This window comes from Rutidosis leptorrhynchoides, chromosome 1 (genome assembly GCF_046630445.1).
Source record: "Rutidosis leptorrhynchoides isolate AG116_Rl617_1_P2 chromosome 1, CSIRO_AGI_Rlap_v1, whole genome shotgun sequence".
NCBI lineage: Eukaryota > Viridiplantae > Streptophyta > Magnoliopsida > Asterales > Asteraceae > Rutidosis > Rutidosis leptorrhynchoides.
The window spans coordinates 16,401,539-16,420,364 of NC_092333.1; positions in this window are offsets into that span (position 1 = coordinate 16,401,539).

Genomic DNA, 18,826 nt, shown 5'->3' on the forward strand with positions numbered 1-18,826 from the left:
GATGTTGACATTATCATCGAAGGTTGGAAAAACCCCTCAGAGACCTTCCTAAATTGCATTGATGTTGCGCGTACCATCAAAGGATGGAAACTCCCCGCTTGGAGTGCGAATCGAATTCGGGTTGACAGTACTCAAGTTAAAATCTCACCCTCACACCACTCAAAAACTCAAGCAAAGCTTTGGTGGTAACAATTGACCTTCTTTTATTTCTCCTCCCCAAACAACTCATTCCCTATCGTATCAGATTATGTGAACAAGTGGCAGTTTGGGTTGTATTTTGATGGTAACAACTCAAACATAAATTTTAAAAAGTTGTTTTAGAAAAATAAATTGAAAGTAATTAAGACTGTTTCTTTAAACAATAATAATTATATTATATTAAAAGCTACTCATTTCTACTTGAACTCATCCTGACCCATGAGGCCACGACTGATGACCACTTCTACTTGAAACGCTTTTAGAAAAGATATGGAAGTTGAAACCATCATTTGCTTAAACCAATACTAACACACTTGTTTAGCTTTTGACTACTATTTCTCAGGTTATCATACACACTATTTCCCCATTAAGCATCTGTCCCACTGATGTATCCAATTTGATTGGCTTCCAAACATTAAAACTTTACAAAATCAAACTAAAAGTTTGTTGGAAATTTAGTGTAATTGAGGGATTTAATCTATACTTGTAAACGGGTTAGGAGGTACGGAGTGTACACCCATTAAGTGATAGATTGTCCGGACCCGAAAGTGGTTTTTCATTATCACAAATTTGAGTGATTACGGAAGTATTATTCCTGCACTAGGTGAAACATCTCCATCGTGGAAATAAAACAAACAACTTTATGTAAAGGATTTGTTTTAGATTTGAAAACGATTTCCTAGATTTGGTTGTTGAAAATAAAACAAACAACTTTATGTAAAGGATTTGTTTTAGATTTGAAAACGATTTCCTTGATTTGGTTGTTGGAAATAAAACAAACAACTTTATGTAAAGGATTTGTTTAGATTTGAAAACGATTTTCTTGATTTGGTTGTTGGAAATAAAACAAACAACTTTATGTAAATGATTTGTTTTAGATTTGAAAACGAAATTAGTTAGTGAAACATCTCCATCGTGGAATAATACTTATTTTTGGGTGCCTATAAATAAGGACTATCATTTATGAGAATAAGATATACGAAAAAACACCTTAATACTCTTATGCAAAAGAGTTCTTGTTTACTGCCAATAACAAGAACTAATCTCTGTCTTATCTCAAAGTGATATTCGTGTAACCCAGGCAATAAGGGTCGAATAATTACTTTCGGAAAGTGATACCACGATTCAGTGATTTATCCGGCTATCGATTATTTTACCCTACACGAAATTTCAATAAAACCTCCAACATTCGAAAGTAATTATTCGTTATAATCGATGGCTGCTACGATGAAACACATGACGGCGAATTTCTCCAAACTTGATAAGTTTGAGGGAATTGATTTTAGGAGATGGCAAAAGAAGATGCACTTCTTTCTGAGCAGCATGAGTGTGGTGTACGTACTCAGCACACTAATTCCTGAAGATCATGGTGATGATGCCACTATTGAACAAATTCGGAAAAGGTGCAAGTGGGAGAACGATGACTACATCGCTAGAGGTTTAATCCTCAATGGTATGGCTGATTCCCTTTTTGATATTTACCTAAATGTTGAATCTTCTAAAGAACTATGGGACTGTTTAGAAACCAAGTATATGTCTGAGGATGCTTCTAGTAAAAAGTTCCTTGTGAGTAATTTTAATAATTACAAGATGGTCGATTCTAGACCGGTCTTGGAACAATACAATGAGCTCATTCGTATACTTGGTCAATTCACACAACATAAGATGAACATGGATGAGTCTATTCAAGTCTCAAGCATAATTGATAAACTACCTCCATCTTGGAAAGAATTTAAACATTCTTTGAAACATAAGAAGGAGGAGTTAACTCTTGTTGAGTTGGGTAGTCATCTGCGTATTGAGGAATCCCTCAGGTTGCAGGATAATGACAAGCCAAAGAGCAACGAAGTTGCTGGTACGTCTGTTGTCAATATGGTGGAACATAAAAAGTTCACTAGTAATAATGACAAAAAGGGCAAACGTAAACATCGAGGTTATAACAAGGCTAATCCGAACAAGAAGTCTAAATTGACTTGTTGGAAGTGTGATAAAACTGGACACATGAAAAAGGATTGCAAGGTTATTTTTGGTAATAATAATGCCAAAGGATCTAGCACAAGCGGTTCGGGAAATGGTTTAAACAACCACAACTCGAAAGGTCAGAATATATTTAATAATTCAAATGAGAATTATTATGTTTCATATATATCTGAGGCTTATTTTGTGCAGGATGATGATGTCGCGTGGTGGGTTGACTCGGGAGCCACCACCCATGTATGCAAGGATAGATTTTGGTTCAAGACTTACGAGTCCGTGACTGATGGATCAATTCTTCATATGGGAAATGAGTCAACAGCCTCTGTTCATGGACGTGGAAGTGTGAATTTGTGTTTTAGTTCTGAAAAAACTATTTGTTTGTTTGATGTTTTGCATGTACCACAAATAAGAAAAAATTTGGTTTCCAGTAGTGTGTTAAATTGTTGTGGTTATAAACAAGTGATTGAATCTGATAAGTTTGTTTTGTCAAAACATGGTATGTTTGTTGGTTTTGGTTATTCATGCAATAGAATGTTTAGACTTAACATTAATCACTTGAATGTTAATTTTGTTTTTATATCTACTTCTAGCATAAATAATTCTACACTTTGGCATGCTAGACTAGGACATATACACTTTAAAAGAATGCAAGATATGTCTAAAGATGGATTAATACCTGCTTTTGACATGAACAAGGAAAAGTGTAAAACGTGTATGTTAACAAAGATCACTAAGAAACCATTTCAAAATGTACATCGTGATACTGAAATTTTGGAATTAATACATAGTGATTTATGTGATTTGCATGCTACTCCTACTTTAGGAAACAAGAAATATTTTGTGACTTTTATTGATGATGCTTCTAGATTTTGCTATGTTTATTTGTTACATACTAAGGATGAAGCATTAGATAAATTTAAAATATTTAAAGCTGAAGTAGAATTACAACAAAAGGCTTTGATTAAAAGACTTAGAACAGATAGGGGAGGTGAATACATTGACCAATCGTATTTCCAATCCGTTGGTATTATCCATGAGACCACAGCTCCTTATACTCCACAACAAAATGGTATATCTGAAAGGAAGAATAGGGTCCTTAAGGAAATGGTTAATTCCATGTTATCCTATTCGGGTTTAAGTGAAGGATTTTGGGGGGAAGCTATGTTAACAGCTTGTTATTTGCTTAATAGAGTTCCTAACAAAAGAAACAAGATTACACCTTATGAACTTTGGAATAAAAGGAAACCTAACTTGAATTATCTTCGGGTATGGGGCTGTAGGGCGGTTGTAAGACTACCTGATCCCAAGAAGAAAAGTTTAGGTGAAAGAGGTATAGATTGCATATTTGTTGGATATGTTGAACATTCCAAGGCATATAGGTTCTATGTAATAGAGCCTAATGAGTTTGTCTCAATCAATTCTGTGATTGATTCAAGGGATGCAATCTTTGATGAAAATTGATTTTCATCTATACCTAGACCAAAGGATATGATTCCAAGTAACAATGGAATCAATAAGGATTGTAATGATGAAGTCTCTGAAAAGGCCGTTGATCAGTCACTTGAGCTTCGAAAAAGCAAAAGAAAAAGGAAACCTAAATCATTTGGACCAGATTTTCAACTATACTTAGTTGAAGGTTCTAGGGATGATGTTTCTACCCAATATTCGTATTGTTTCAATGTTGATGATGATCCTAAAACATATGATGAAGCAATGAGGTCTCAGGATGTTGCATTCTGGAAAGAGGCAATTAATGATGAGATAGATTCTATCATGGGCAATAACACTTGGGTGTTATCTACCTCCTGGTTGCAAACCATTGGGTTGCAAATGGATTTTCAAAAAGAAGATGAAGGTGGATGGAACTATTGAAAAGTTCAAGGCAAGGTTAGTCATTCAAGGCTTTAGACAAAAGTCTGGAATTGACTATTTTGATACTTATGCTCCTGTGGCACGTATCACTACCATTAGACTGCTGATTGCTTTGGCTACGATTCACAATCTAGTTATTCACCAGATGGATGTGAAGACAGCATTCTTGAATGGTGAATTGGATGAGGAGGTTTATATGAACCAACCTCAGGGCTTTGTCATGCCAGGAAATGAAGGCAAGGTGTGCAAACTTGTGAAATCCTTATATGGTTTGAAACAAGCACCTAAGCAATGGCATCAAAAGTTTGATGAAGTGATTTTATCTAGTGGTTTTAAATTAAACCAAGCAGATAAATGTGTATATAGTAAATTTGATGATTCTGGTAAAGGAGTTATAATTTGTCTATATGTTGATGACATGTTAATCTTTGGGACTGACCAAAGTCAGGTTGATTTAACAAAAGAATTTTTGTCATCAAAATTCTCCATGAAAGATATGGGGGAGGCTGACGTTATCCTTGGCATTAGGATCAAACGTGAAAGCAAAGGAATTTCGATTTGTCAATCTCATTATATTGAGAAGGTGTTGAAAAAGTTCAATTGCTTTGAATGTAATCCTGTGAGTACCCCTGTTGATCCAAGTGAGAAGCTTATGCCTAATCAAGGTGAAGCTGTATCACAACTTGAGTATTCTCAGGTGATTGGCTGTTTGATGTACGCCATGACTTGTACAAGGCCGGATATTGCTTTTACTTTGGGAAAACTGAGTAGATATACTAGTAATCCTAGTACTCATCACTGGCAAGCAACTAGGCGGGTACTGAAGTACTTGAAGAAAACTATGGACTATAGTTTATCTTATAATGGGTTTCCTTCGGTAATAGAAGGATATTCTGATGCGAGTTGGATAACCAATATTGAAGATCATTCTTCAACGAGTGGTTGGGTGTTCTTGCTTGGGGGAGGTGCTATTTCATGGGCTTCTAAGAAGCAGACATGTATTACCAACTCAACGATGGAATCGGAGTTTGTTGCTTTAGCTGCTGCTGGTAAAGAAGCAGAATGGCTTAGAAACTTGATCCATGAGATACCATTATGGCCTAAACCTATAGCACCCATGTCTATCCATTGTGATAGTGCTGCGACATTGGCAAAGGCTTATAGCCAGATGTACAATGGAAAATCTAGACACTTAGGTGTCAGACATAGCATGATTCGTGAACTCATCATGAATGGGGTGATTTCTATAGTGTTCGTGAGGTCACAACAGAATTTAGCTGATCACTTGACGAAGGGATTGGCAAGAGACTTGGTTGACAAGTCTGCTGTGGGGATGAGTTTAAAGTCCACATAAATTTCTAATTATAAGATACCCAATTCCCTTCCAATAAAAATTAGAAGTTGAATTCAATGCGGAAGGCTTATATTTAGAAATTTGGAGTACATAAATTTTATATCATCCCAAGGTAAGGTATGTACTCGGACCTGCTGAAGGTGAGGTTGAAGTCTAGGTTCTTAACAGTTCATTTGAAAAAGTGCAAGAGTAGGTGCATGACTGAAGTGAACTACCTATGTGAATGTGAAGTTTTGCCGCTTCAACAAAGCTTGGACTTTTAGCTTTGGATACATTCATGAAAGGATATGGACACATGGCTTGTAAAGTGTCAGGATAGCTTTAGAGTATTTGAAAACTTATGTGTATATTATTTTCAGTTATTCAAATGGGTTGAAGGGTTCAATTCTTAGAACACCCTGATTCTCGAATATTTGGAATGTGTAATGTACTAAGGTGAAAATTCAATCTTCAAGATATTTTCATTTATGCATAAGTTTTTGTTTTAATTTGTCTAATTCTCATGAAACGAATTGCACTAAATTGGGGAGGATTGTTGGAAATTTAGTGTAATTGAGGGATTTAATCTATACTTGTAAACGGGTTAGGAGGTACGGAGTGTACACCCATTAAGTGATAGATTGCCCGGACCCGAAAGTGGTTTTTCATTATCACAAATTTGAGTGATTACGGAAGTATTATTCCTGCACTAGGTGAAACATCTCCATCGTGGAAATAAAACAAACAACTTTATGTAAAGGATTTGTTTTAGATTTGAAAACGATTTCCTAGATTTGGTTGTTGAAAATAAAACAAACAACTTTATGTAAAGGATTTGTTTTAGATTTGAAAACGATTTCCTTGATTTGGTTGTTGGAAATAAAACAAACAACTTTATGTAAAGGATTTGTTTAGATTTGAAAACGATTTCCTTGATTTGGTTGTTGGAAATAAAACAAACAACTTTATGTAAATGATTTGTTTTAGATTTGAAAACGAAATTAGTTAGTGAAACATCTCCATCGTGGAATAATACTTATTTTTGGGTGCCTATAAATAAGGACTATCATTTATGAGAATAAGATATACGAAAAAACACCTTAATACTCTTATGCAAAAGAGTTCTTGTTTACTGCCAATAACAAGAACTAATCTCTGTCTTATCCCAAAGTGATATTCGTGTAACCCAGGCAATAAGGGTCGAATAATTACTTTCGGAAAGTGATACCAGGATTCAGTGATTTATCCGGCTATCGATTATTTTACCCTACACGAAATTTCAATAAAACCTCCAACAAAGTTAGAAATCGAAACACCTTTTTTCATAATGGTAACATTTTGTGAATTGTTATAAAATATCTAGATTGTGTTATAAAATATCTAGATTGGATGTTAATTTTATTATTATTATATTTCTTGCATAGTAATATTTTATACTATAAATAGACATGTATGGTAACCATTTAAGGTACACCATTTCTCTTGAAATATCAATATCAATATTTCTTCTCTCCTTCTTCTCTCTTTTTCTCTCTTTGTTCTTATAACCATTAAAGGTAGTTATAAGCCTACTGAATTATAACACGTTATCAGCACGAAAAGCTTAGTGTAATTAAAAGATATCTCAAACGATCACGAATCACTAATCAAGGTATGAAATTATTAATAATTTTCAGACTCGAATATATCAAATTTTGGACTACTAACATTTATATTTATGTTATTTAAGTTATATATGGTCGGTTATACCACCTGAATTATATTTCTGTAATCTAACTTTTACTAACTTCACTAACATTTATATTTATGTTATTTAAGTTATATATGGTCGGTTATACCACCTGAATTATATTTCTGTAATCTAACTTTTACTAACTTCACTAACATTTATATTTATGTTATTTAAGTTATATATGGTCGGTTATACCACCTGAATTATATTTTCTGTAATCTAACTCTTATTAACTTCACTAACATTTATATTTATGTTAATAAGACCTCATGATTGTACGCAACACGTCATTTGACAACACGGTACTTTATGTACGCAACACGTCATTTGACAACACGGTACCATGGGTCGAGATTAATTCCGATCAATACGAATACGACGGGGTCTTTATATGTTATCTAACATTTATGATTACTTATGCAATTAATCATTATTTATTTCATGCATACTAATGTTTATTCTTAAATTTATAATTTTAAAAGTTAAAATAAAAAAATAGTTTGTATTTTTATTAAAAGTAAATCTTAAAAGTTAAAATAAGAAAAAGTAGTTTGTACTTTTATTAAAAGTAAATCTTAAAAGTTAAAATACAAAAAGTAGTTTGTATTTTTATTAAAAGTAAATCTTAAAAGTTAAAATAAGAAAAAGTAGTTTGTATTTTTATTAAAAGTATACCTTAAAAGTTAAAGTAAGAAAAAAAAGGGGATGGTAAAATGGAATAGTTTGTTGTCAAAAATGAAGTATTGAAAATGAAGTGGTCTCCTTCTATAACTAAAAAAAATATATATATTTTTATCAAATGAATTTTTTTGTGGCCGACAATTTCAAACACGAGTCCGTGTTTAGTTTATCAAGAATATCTCTTGCTTTGGTGAAAGGTCACGATCACGATATCAGGTGTTGTGAAAGAATTAAAAAATTGGTCAAGTGGCATTTTAAAAACTAGAAAAAAATTTAAACAAAAAGTTTTTTTTATATATTTATAATTTACGGGTAACGTAAAAAAAAGGAAGTTTTTTTTAAAAAAAAAAACAAAGAAAGTGTTTAAATGAGTTTTACAGAAAGGGGAAAAGCAAAGTAAAAAAAAAAAACTTTTTTCCAAACAAAGGTAAATGAAAGTAGGACTTAATACAAGAAAAAAGTAAACATCTCCTAGACGTGATAAAATCTATCAATGATAAGTATTAGACTTGATGAGCTAAATGTGACAAAAATGTTTCAACATGTCTTATGTTAATTTTCTAAAATAAGTTATTATTATTCCGAGTTTAACACATATACATATGTTAATTAAAAATAACCTTTTTGTTCTTATGTAGTGTTGGGTTACAATTTTGGTTGTATGCCATAATTCCATCCAGTAGAGTGACAATAGAAAACTTTTGATGATAATCAATAAATTTTTTTTTTCCAAACTTGTCAAATGTTTTGTTAAAAACGTGACCGTTGAAAAAAGGAGGTTGAATAATAAAACTTAAAAAACAAATTATTTTTTTAAGAGTGTGCATCAAAATGGCCCGTTTAATAATGGGGAGTAAAAATATAGTCAAATTGTTTCAACGAACAAGGGTTCAATTGGATGTCTCTTAAAAAAAATCCGCTGGTACGGGTGATGGATCCAATGGATCCGCATCCACGACCCGCGGGTGCTATCCCTAATTGTGACAGGTACAAATCAACTAAAAGTCTAAAAAATAAATGCTCTTATAGGGACCAAATGTTCACAATAATTGCCTAAGCTAGATATGAAACAAATAGTTCATAAAAAAAAAAAAAAGGTCGTTGTGCGTTTTCGGGATGATAGCCGAAATACACTTACAAAAGTAGGTCAGCCGTCAATTCTTTATGGCCATATCAACGTAGATCAATAAAATCATTTATGGTTTTGATAAAAGATTAATTAAAAATTAATTGTTTTTTGGTCTTGGATTCTCGGTAACAAAAGCAAAGGTTATTTTTGGTTGCCACAACAAACAAGACAGAGGTTGTTGACTTTTGTTGTTAAACATGGCACAGGTGAACAATAACAATAGATTATTGTTTTTGAAAAGAATAATGATGCGTTAATTTTATTGTATAAAATAAAATTAAAGAAAATGGTTTTCATTGATGACTATGAACAAACGCAAACAAAGTGTTTGTGGTATTTGGTGATTAAAAAAAAAGTGCATCTAAAGCTTCTACTGAAAATAATATGCATCTAAAGCTTCTACTGAAAATTAATGTGCAAGGTACAACGTATAACTATATGGTCAAATTCATTTGAGCCTTCGGAGTCACAAGTATATGATGTATATATATATTACTCAATTAACAAAATAGTAAATCTAAATTAATTCATAAGAATAGTAAAATGAAATTAATTAATTTACTATTCACATAAAAAAGCGCATATGATAAAAAGCGCATCGCATATGATAAGCGCATATGATAAAAAGCGAATATGATGAAAAGCACAACGCATATGATGAAAATCGCATATGATTAAAAGCGCATATGGTGAAAAACACAGCGCATATGATTAAAAGCGTATATGGTGAAAAACACAGCGCATATGATTAAAAGCGTATATGGTGAAAAGGATATATGATAAAAAAAAAAAACACATATGGTGATTTATAAAAAAAAAAAAAAAAACACATATGGTGATTAATGGAAAGCACATATGGTGATTAATGAAAAGTATATTGTGAAAAAGAATCACAAATGTTTCTTAAAAGAATTCAAGGTAAGATATATGAACCAATTCATCCATCATGTGAACCATTTTGATATTTCATGGTTCTAATAGACGCATCTAGCGGATGGTCTCATATTTGTATGTTATCAAGCCGTAATATGGCATTTGCAAAGTTTCTTGCACAAATTATTAAATTGAGAACACATTATTCTGATTACACCATTAAAAGGATGAGACTTGATAATGCTGGCGAGTTAACATCTCAAGCATTTAATGATCATTATATATCTACAGGGATTGTTGTTGAACATCCAGTTGCTCATGTGCATACACAAAATTGGTTTAGCTGAATCAATAGATAAACGCTTACAGCTAATAACTAGACAATTGATAATGAGTACAAATCTCTCAATATTTATATGTGGACATGTAAATTTACATGCTGCGACATTAATTCGCATTATACCATGTGGAAGTCGTAAATATTTTCACTTAATACTTGATTTTGGCCAAGAGCCAAATATTTTCTACCTTAAAACATTGGTTGTGCAGTGTATGTTCCAATTGTATCACCACAACACAATAAAATGGTTCTTCAAAGAAAGATGATAATATATTTTGGATATAAAACATCTTCAATCATAAGATATATTGAACCCATGATGGGTGATGTTTTTACAGCACGTTTTGCTGATTGTCATTTTAATAAAACATTGTTCCCTAGATTAGGGGGAGAAATAAAAATAAAAAATAAAATGATGCTTCATGATGTGAACATCAATTAAGGTATATTGAACTCGCACAAAAGAATGTGAAACGAAAGTTCAAAAATAATGCATATGCAAGAACTTGCAAATTAATTACTTTATGCATTTACAGATATAAAAAAGTGACTAAATCATATATACCAGCGATAAATGCTCCAGCTCGAACTGAAATTCCAAAAGCTGGCAATAATGTCACTGTTGAGTCTTTGCCACGCATCAAACGTGGAAGATCAATTGGTTCCGAAGATAAAAATCCTCGAAAAAGAAAATCAGCTGATAATGAGGTAAGAGAAAGTGTTCAAGAAGAACCACAAATCAATATTCCTTCTGCAGAGGATATTGATAAATGTAAATACTAAAATTGCGATAAATTATGCAATATTATGGAACCGAAATGAAACTAAAATCTCTATGAGATATTTTCGTATAATGTTACAATGACATCATGAATAAAGATGATGATCTGGAACTAAAATCTGTCATTGAATATACAAAATGGACATGATTGAGCTCAATGGAAAGGAGCAATAAGAGCTGAATTAGAATCGCTCGATAAAAGAAAAGTTTTCGGATCAATCGTTATCACTTTTAAAGATGTGAAACGTATGGGATACAAATGAATTTTTATCCGAAAAGAAATGTGCAAATGAAGTTACAAGGCAAAACTAGACTTGTAACTCAATATTTCCCACAAAGACCAGAAATGAATTAGGAGGAAAAATTATCCTCCTGTAATGGATACAATTACTTATTAGATAATTAATCAACCTGGTAGTTATTTAAATGCATCTCATGAATGTTGTTACTACTTATCTGTATGGATCACTTAATAGTGATATATATGAATATACCTAAAGGGTTAAGGTATCATAAGCATCTAATGTAAAACCCAAGGGAATATATTCCATTAAATCACAAAGATTTCTAAGTGGATTTATACAAACGGGACGTATGTGGTATAACCGATTAAATGACTACTTGATAAAAAAAAGGGTATAAATATAAACTTATTTTGCACGTATGTTTTATAAAAACAATGTTCGGATATGAGATCGTAGTTGTTTATGTCAATGTTCTTAACATCATATGAACAAATAAAGAGATCTATGAAATCATTCAACTTCTAAAGAATTATTTTGAAATGAAAGATCTTGAAAAAACCAAGTATTACCTTGGATTGCAAATTGAGCATATGCCTAATGGTTTACTTGTACATCAAACAACTTATACCGAAAAGATTTTAAAACATTTTTTTTAAAGACAAACTCATTGTTGTTAGATCACTCAATATTGACACTGATCTATTTCATCCCTGCGAAGATCATGAAAATTTTAACAGATCGGAAGTTCTATATTTTAGTGCAATTGAGGTTCTTATGTATCTTATAGATTATACAAGATCTGACATTTCTTTTGCAGTTAATTTGTTGACAAGGTTCAGCTCAGCCCCTACCAAAAGACATTGGAATGGGATCAAACAAATAGTTTGATACCTTCGGGGAACTACTGATTTATAATTATTTTATTCTAACAACTCGAAATAAGATTTGTTTGGTTATACAGATGCAGATTATTTATCCGATCTACATAAAGCTAAATCTCAAACTGGATATGTATTCCTAAATGGAGGCACCGCAATATCATGACGTTCTCAAAACAAACACTTGTTGCAACATCATCAAATCATGCCGAAGTGATTGCATTACATGAAGCTACTCGGGAATGATTTTAGTTAAGATCAATGATACAAATCATTATTGATTCTTGTGGACTAGAACGCTATAAAAGCGTAACAACTATCTATGAAGATAATACAGCTTACATAATACAAATGAAAGAAGAGTATCAAAAATGACAGAACAAAACATAAATGCTGACGAGGCGCTAAAGCTATAAACGGTCTTAACGGTCATAAGTTTGATGGAAAAGAATGGTATATTGGTAAGGCTCAGAAAAAGACTGAAAGGGAATAGGAACTGAAACAACGGTTTGAACAAACCATGAAGGAGACTGTAGACAAATCACGAGGGCCAAACTTGTAAATAAAAGATTTAGATGATACAGTTTCAGATGAAAACCTCAGATTTTTCTCATATACTCAAGATATCGTAAAAGACAACCAGATTAAAATGAGATACGTTCAATCAACAACTCTGCTGATTTTTATACCAAAGCACTGCTAACTGCTATTTTCAGAACACACGTTCATAATATTAGCATGAGGCATGTTCAGAAGATGTAACAACTCAGGCGTTGCCTACTTGAGGGGGAGTCAACTTTATGCTGCACTCTTTTTTCCTTAGCTAAAGTTTTATCCCAATGAGTTTTCTTTAGCAAGGTTTTTAACGAGACAGTACTAGTTATTCTCTAATAAAATTGTCATCCAAGGGGGAGTGTTATAAAATATCTAGATTGTGTTATAAAATATCTAGATTGGATGTTAATTTTATTATTATTATATTTCTTGCATAGTAATATTTTATACTATAAATAGACATGTATGGTAACCATTTAAGGTACACCATTTCTCTTGAAATATCAATATCAATATTTCTTCTCTCCTTCTTCTCTCTTTTTCTCTCTTTGTTCTTATAACCATTAAAGGTAGTTATAAGCCTACTGAATTATAACATGAATATGTTTTTTTAGCTCATGTACTTTTTTCTTTCTTTCTCTTACTTTTATGTATTTTCTAATTAGCCATTGAAGATTTTCTAATCATCCGTAGAGTCCAATCTTTGAAACAGAAGATCACTTCACTTTATTATAACTTCACAAGAAATATAATTAATTATCAGATAATAAATTAATAACTTAATTAGTATAAAGATACCCAAAACGTATCATAGGGTGCCACACAGATATGTTTTTTCCTACATAGTCTATTACCATTTCTAACACATATTTGCACATTACCTTCTTTTTTTTTTTTTTTTTTTTTTTCATAGGGTAATGATATATGGACTGCACTTTTTGCTAACTCCGTGCATTTAGAGGTTTACTGTGTACACACACATATATATATATATATATATATATATATATATATATATATATATATATATATATATATATATATATATAATCAAGAGGGAAGCACTTTTTTGGGGGAAGTGGGGGAAGTAATTTTTTTTCGTTTTTTTCGAATTTTTTTTCAGGCATCAAGATCACATGAAAATATGAACATTTAAAAAAGACACTTTGTGATGAATGTTATTATTTTGGCGGTAAAACGTTCGAAGAAAAAAATGAAAACATTCAATGCATTCGTGTTATTAAGGGGTTGCCTCCCCTTAATAGGCTTCGTGTTAATATAATTTGCTTTTCGAAAAAAAATTTGAATATTTTGATTCTGAGTTTTATTTAAGGGGTTAGAAATCAGGGTGTTAAAAATTAGGGTTTAGCTATTAGGGTTTAGAAATTAAGGTTTTGGGTTTAGAAATTAGGGTTTAGGGTTTAAAAATTAGGGTTTAGATTAAATATATTAACACGAACGGTTTAGAGTTTAGGGTTTAGGATTTAGGATTTAGGATTTAGGGTTTAGGGTATAGGGTTTTGGGTTGAGGGTTTACGGAGTAAACCCGAAAACCCCAAACCCTAAACTCTAAATCGGGCTAAATTCGAAAAAAATACTTCACACACGTTGAAAACAAAACGATGCAAATAAACTCAGCAGCAAAACATTCAATGCATTGAATGTTTTTATTTTTTTTCTTCGAGCGTTTTCCCACTAAAATAATGACATTCATCACAAAGTGTCTTTTTTAAATGTTCATATTTTCATCTAATCTATAATGTTCGTGAACAAAGTTTTTTTTAAAAGCGAAAAAATAAAAAATTTGCTTCCCCACTTCCCCCCAAAAAAGTGCTTCTATATATATATATATATATATATATATATATATATATATATATATATATATATATATATATATATATATATATATATATATATATATATATATATATATATATATATATATATATATATATATGGCTAAAATAACGAATACTATTAAAATTAGAATATCTTCATCAATAGATGAAGTATTCTATAAACCGATACAACAATACTGACGACCGTTAAGGCTCGAAAAGAAAAAACAATGCAGAAAAACCAATACCTAGCTAAATCGATCCGAGCCAAAACTAGAACGGCCTCAAACACAACTACAACCAATCCACAAAACAACAAAACGACCACAATCTACCAAATCAAACTAACAAGACGACGAGCGAACACTAACACAACCTACTAAAGATAGACACAACAAAAGCCAATAAACCATGAAACCAAAAAACAATCAAATGCATGTCTCCTCGGAAGAAGAATAGCCCCGCTCTCTAGCCGACTGATCCCGTTGATCAAACTGGGAGGGAACGTGTCACATAAGAGGGCCCTTTACCATTTCTATTATCCGGACGTGACGTCTTACCCTCAACCTTATCGATATGAACACCCTTGCCGCTTCAAGAAGGAAATTTATAAGTGATAACATTTGATGGGTTACTACTAATGTGAATGCCCTAACACGGAGGGATCACTCCCTGGTCCACCAAATCTTTAAGAAACCCCTTTTTAGCAACACCCGAGGGACCAATGTCATTAGCTTCCAAAGAACCCGTATCTTCTACAAAACTAAACTTCCGACCTATATGTTGAGTCGAAGAGGCTGTAACCTGAACATCACGCACCTTTGCGACATCAACAACTTTAACCTTTTGTCTACCTTTTTTTGGGCGACCTTTTTTAGCAACAGTGGCATCAACTTGCAAAACCCCATGACCCTCATTACACCCATGAACTGCAACTTCATGAGGTTGAACCGGAACAGAAATATTAGCAGAATCTGTAACCAAAGCGTCAACAGGCTGAACTTCAGGGACCAAACCCAGGGACCAAACCCACACCATCCGCAACACCTAAAGTCCCGAATTGTAGATCAACCTCATCTGAATCAAAGTTCTCGATGCCGTTCAAATCATTCGACGAATTCCCGGGTTGATCATGATTAACTCCATTAACGTGATCCCCCTCGTTACCGCAAGCAAACAGATTCTCGTTAGCAAAATCACAATGTTGACCATAGAAATGGTGACCTACATGAACAATTTGATTATAAAAAGCCAAAAGGTCGGCTGAAAATTCGTTTAGATCAAGATCCGAAGAAACACTTAACTCGTTAACCCAAACGTGACACACCGAAAAAATGTCATCTTCGAGATCTACCTCCACCGATTCATGAATATGCTTTGGGTTTCCTGTTTTGACAAAGGCATACAAAGCACCAACATTGCCTAAATTACTAGACACCTTCGCAACTTTTAGAACATCCCCAAATAAACTCGCAATCTTGGTAGTGCTATCGGCAGAGGCATATGCAACCGGAATACCCTTTAATTCCAACCAAGTGAACTGGAAGAAAGTCCGTGCTAAATCATTAACCGGTGATACTAGCACGAATTCATCAGAAGAATTCAAAAGGATCCTATTGAAACCAAGCTCATCTGCGCACACAATAAGCGCCCCGAATCTACCTACTTTACTCACCTTATTAACTTTACTCACCTTATTAACCGAAACCTTCATTTTGATCAGAAAGGTTTGAACCTTTAAATCTTCTAAGGGAACCGAGTCAACAATCAAAATGCTTAAACACAGGTGGTCCAAAATCAATTTGTTCGACCCAATCTTACAACGAAGTTTGGTCGGGACAAAGGCACGATTCCGACTCGGAAGGGAACGAGCAACCTGATTAGCCGACGAACCGGCAATCCCACAAAAATAGGTTGGCCAAATACTCGTGAACCATTCATAGACTCGACAGCAGCAGCAGCAGATGAAACAATAGAAAAGGAAATGAAACAATACCTACGGCTAGGCCAAAACTTTATCTCTGACAAGGGGCCATACTTACTGTACACATATGCAATGCACAATTTTGATGGATTTATTATGAATATATTACCACTTTTCTTTTCATACTATGATAACTCACCACACATGCTTATGTCTCCCTAACGTAATAACCTCGTGGAATGAAGATGAAAAGGTCAAAGTCAACCTAAAGACTTCAAATGAACTTCAGATGATCTCTACATTACTTGAATCATAAGAAACCACTGGAGTTCTTGAACAGCATCTTTCATGTTTGGTCGATCTTCTTTCTTTTCTCTTAAGCATATGCAAGTGCAAGCTTGCAAAAGAGGCTTACACTGGTCAAAACTTGACCAGAAGGATTGTTTTCGACCAAACGTTGGTTAACAACGTCCACCATCATTAACACCATCATTTGTTTCCCCACCATCATTTGCACTTATTTTGCGTATGTATCTTTGTATCTTTAACACCATCATTTGTTCTTGTTTCTTTCCCTCCAGCAATTGACTTTATTTTATTTCCCCACCTCAAACTACTCATTCCCTATCAGTGGCGAATCTAGGATTCGAGCTCCATGGGGTCCCTAAAAAGTTTATTCGATAACTTACTTGAACGAAAATTGATTGTGTTCGGGTCGGGTCGGGGGGTTTTTTTTTTCCCGACACAGACACAAACATATAACAAAAGTTAGGTAATATTATTAGAAATTAAATTTTTTACAAAATTATCATATATTTCAATCTACAAAAGACTAACTGCAACGTTTTACTTTTGTCTACGAGATTTCATACGATAAAATTCATTCATAATTAGAATTGAGACTTCCAATTTTGTTAAAGAAAAAATTTTATTGAAGAAAATTTAAGAGTAGGGTGCAACTTGTGTGGTGGGTGTAGTGGGTCTTAACAAAAAGAAAGTTCATATTGAATATTTGGTATTGTGGAATAAAATAAGAAATATAATAAGAATAAAAAGTGCACATGTGTGTGGTGTGGTGGACTGATGCGTCTCAAAAAAGTTTAGATTAATTTATTTATTTACTCCGTATTTATTAGTGGCTCATACTATAAAATAATATACTAATTTTATGGTCTGTAGTATAAAATTATAAATTTTAAAAATTATGGGGTCCTATAAATATAGGTGTCAAATGTAATTTTGAAATATCGTTTCTAAAAAATTTTCGCAACTAGTGATATCACGGAACCCCGGAGCTAATATGCTAGGTTCGCCCCTATTCAGTATCGTATCAAATTGTATGAAAAAGTGGCAGTTTGGGTTGTATTTTCATACTATAACAAGACAAACATAAATTAGACTATAATAATAAATTTGAAGTGCAGGAGTCCCGTGGCTAGTTTTACTTGAAACACTTTTAGAAGCATAGGGAAGTTGAAACCATCATTGCTAAAACCAATACAAACACACTTGTTTAGCTTTTGACTACTTCCATTCCTTGGGTTATCATTCAGTATTTCCCCATAAAGCATCTATCTCACTGATGCATCAAATTTTGATTGGCTTTTAAACATCTGAGGTAATCACCTGCTTCAATAGGTTGTAAGATGTGCTTTCAAAGTTGTAACATGTCACATGCTTATGTCATATATTATCTTTTTATATTTTTATAATTATCTGTACATAAAATAATAAATGAATCTGTATCTCAATGTTGGGTATACAGATACAAATTGAAACATTACAGAAATCACGCCTCCTAATTCAAATTTCCATCTGTATTTGAAATTCAATTTATTTATCCATCATCTTCTTCATTTATTATTCATTAATCATCCATATTTTCTCATTCAAAAGAATATGGTCAGTCATCTACCCAACAATTCATCTTCCTCTATTTTTTTTTTATCGGCGATTTCAATTACATCTGATTCACTCCAGATTCGAGTTATCTTGAATATGTATCGTGGTTCTTCAAAAAAGGCCCTGCTAAGTGTGTAATTTTTTTTTATTATTATTATCGTCTTTCTTTGTGGCTCGCTCAATCATTCATTCAGTTACTCATCTTCAAAGGCAGTTGCTGATTCCATCTTGCTAAGGTTACTATTTCGATTAATTTTCCCTTTTAAGTTGCAATCGGTTTTTTAATCTCTCATTCATATTTTGCCTCCATTGAAACTAATTTTAATTTCTATTATGTTTAATTTTTATACGAAGGTTGTTGATGATGATTCATATTTTAGTAAACTGTGCAAGTTCATGCTTTTTTTGTTGATTTTTTTTCATCTTTGCAAGCTTTATCTTTGATAAGTTAAAGACTTACAGTCGTAGAAATTTGTTATGACCGCCATGTGTTCGATTAAATGCTTAAATGAAATTGAAGATCTAAACATTAAACTGCTTTCTATGTTGATTTCATGTGAATGAA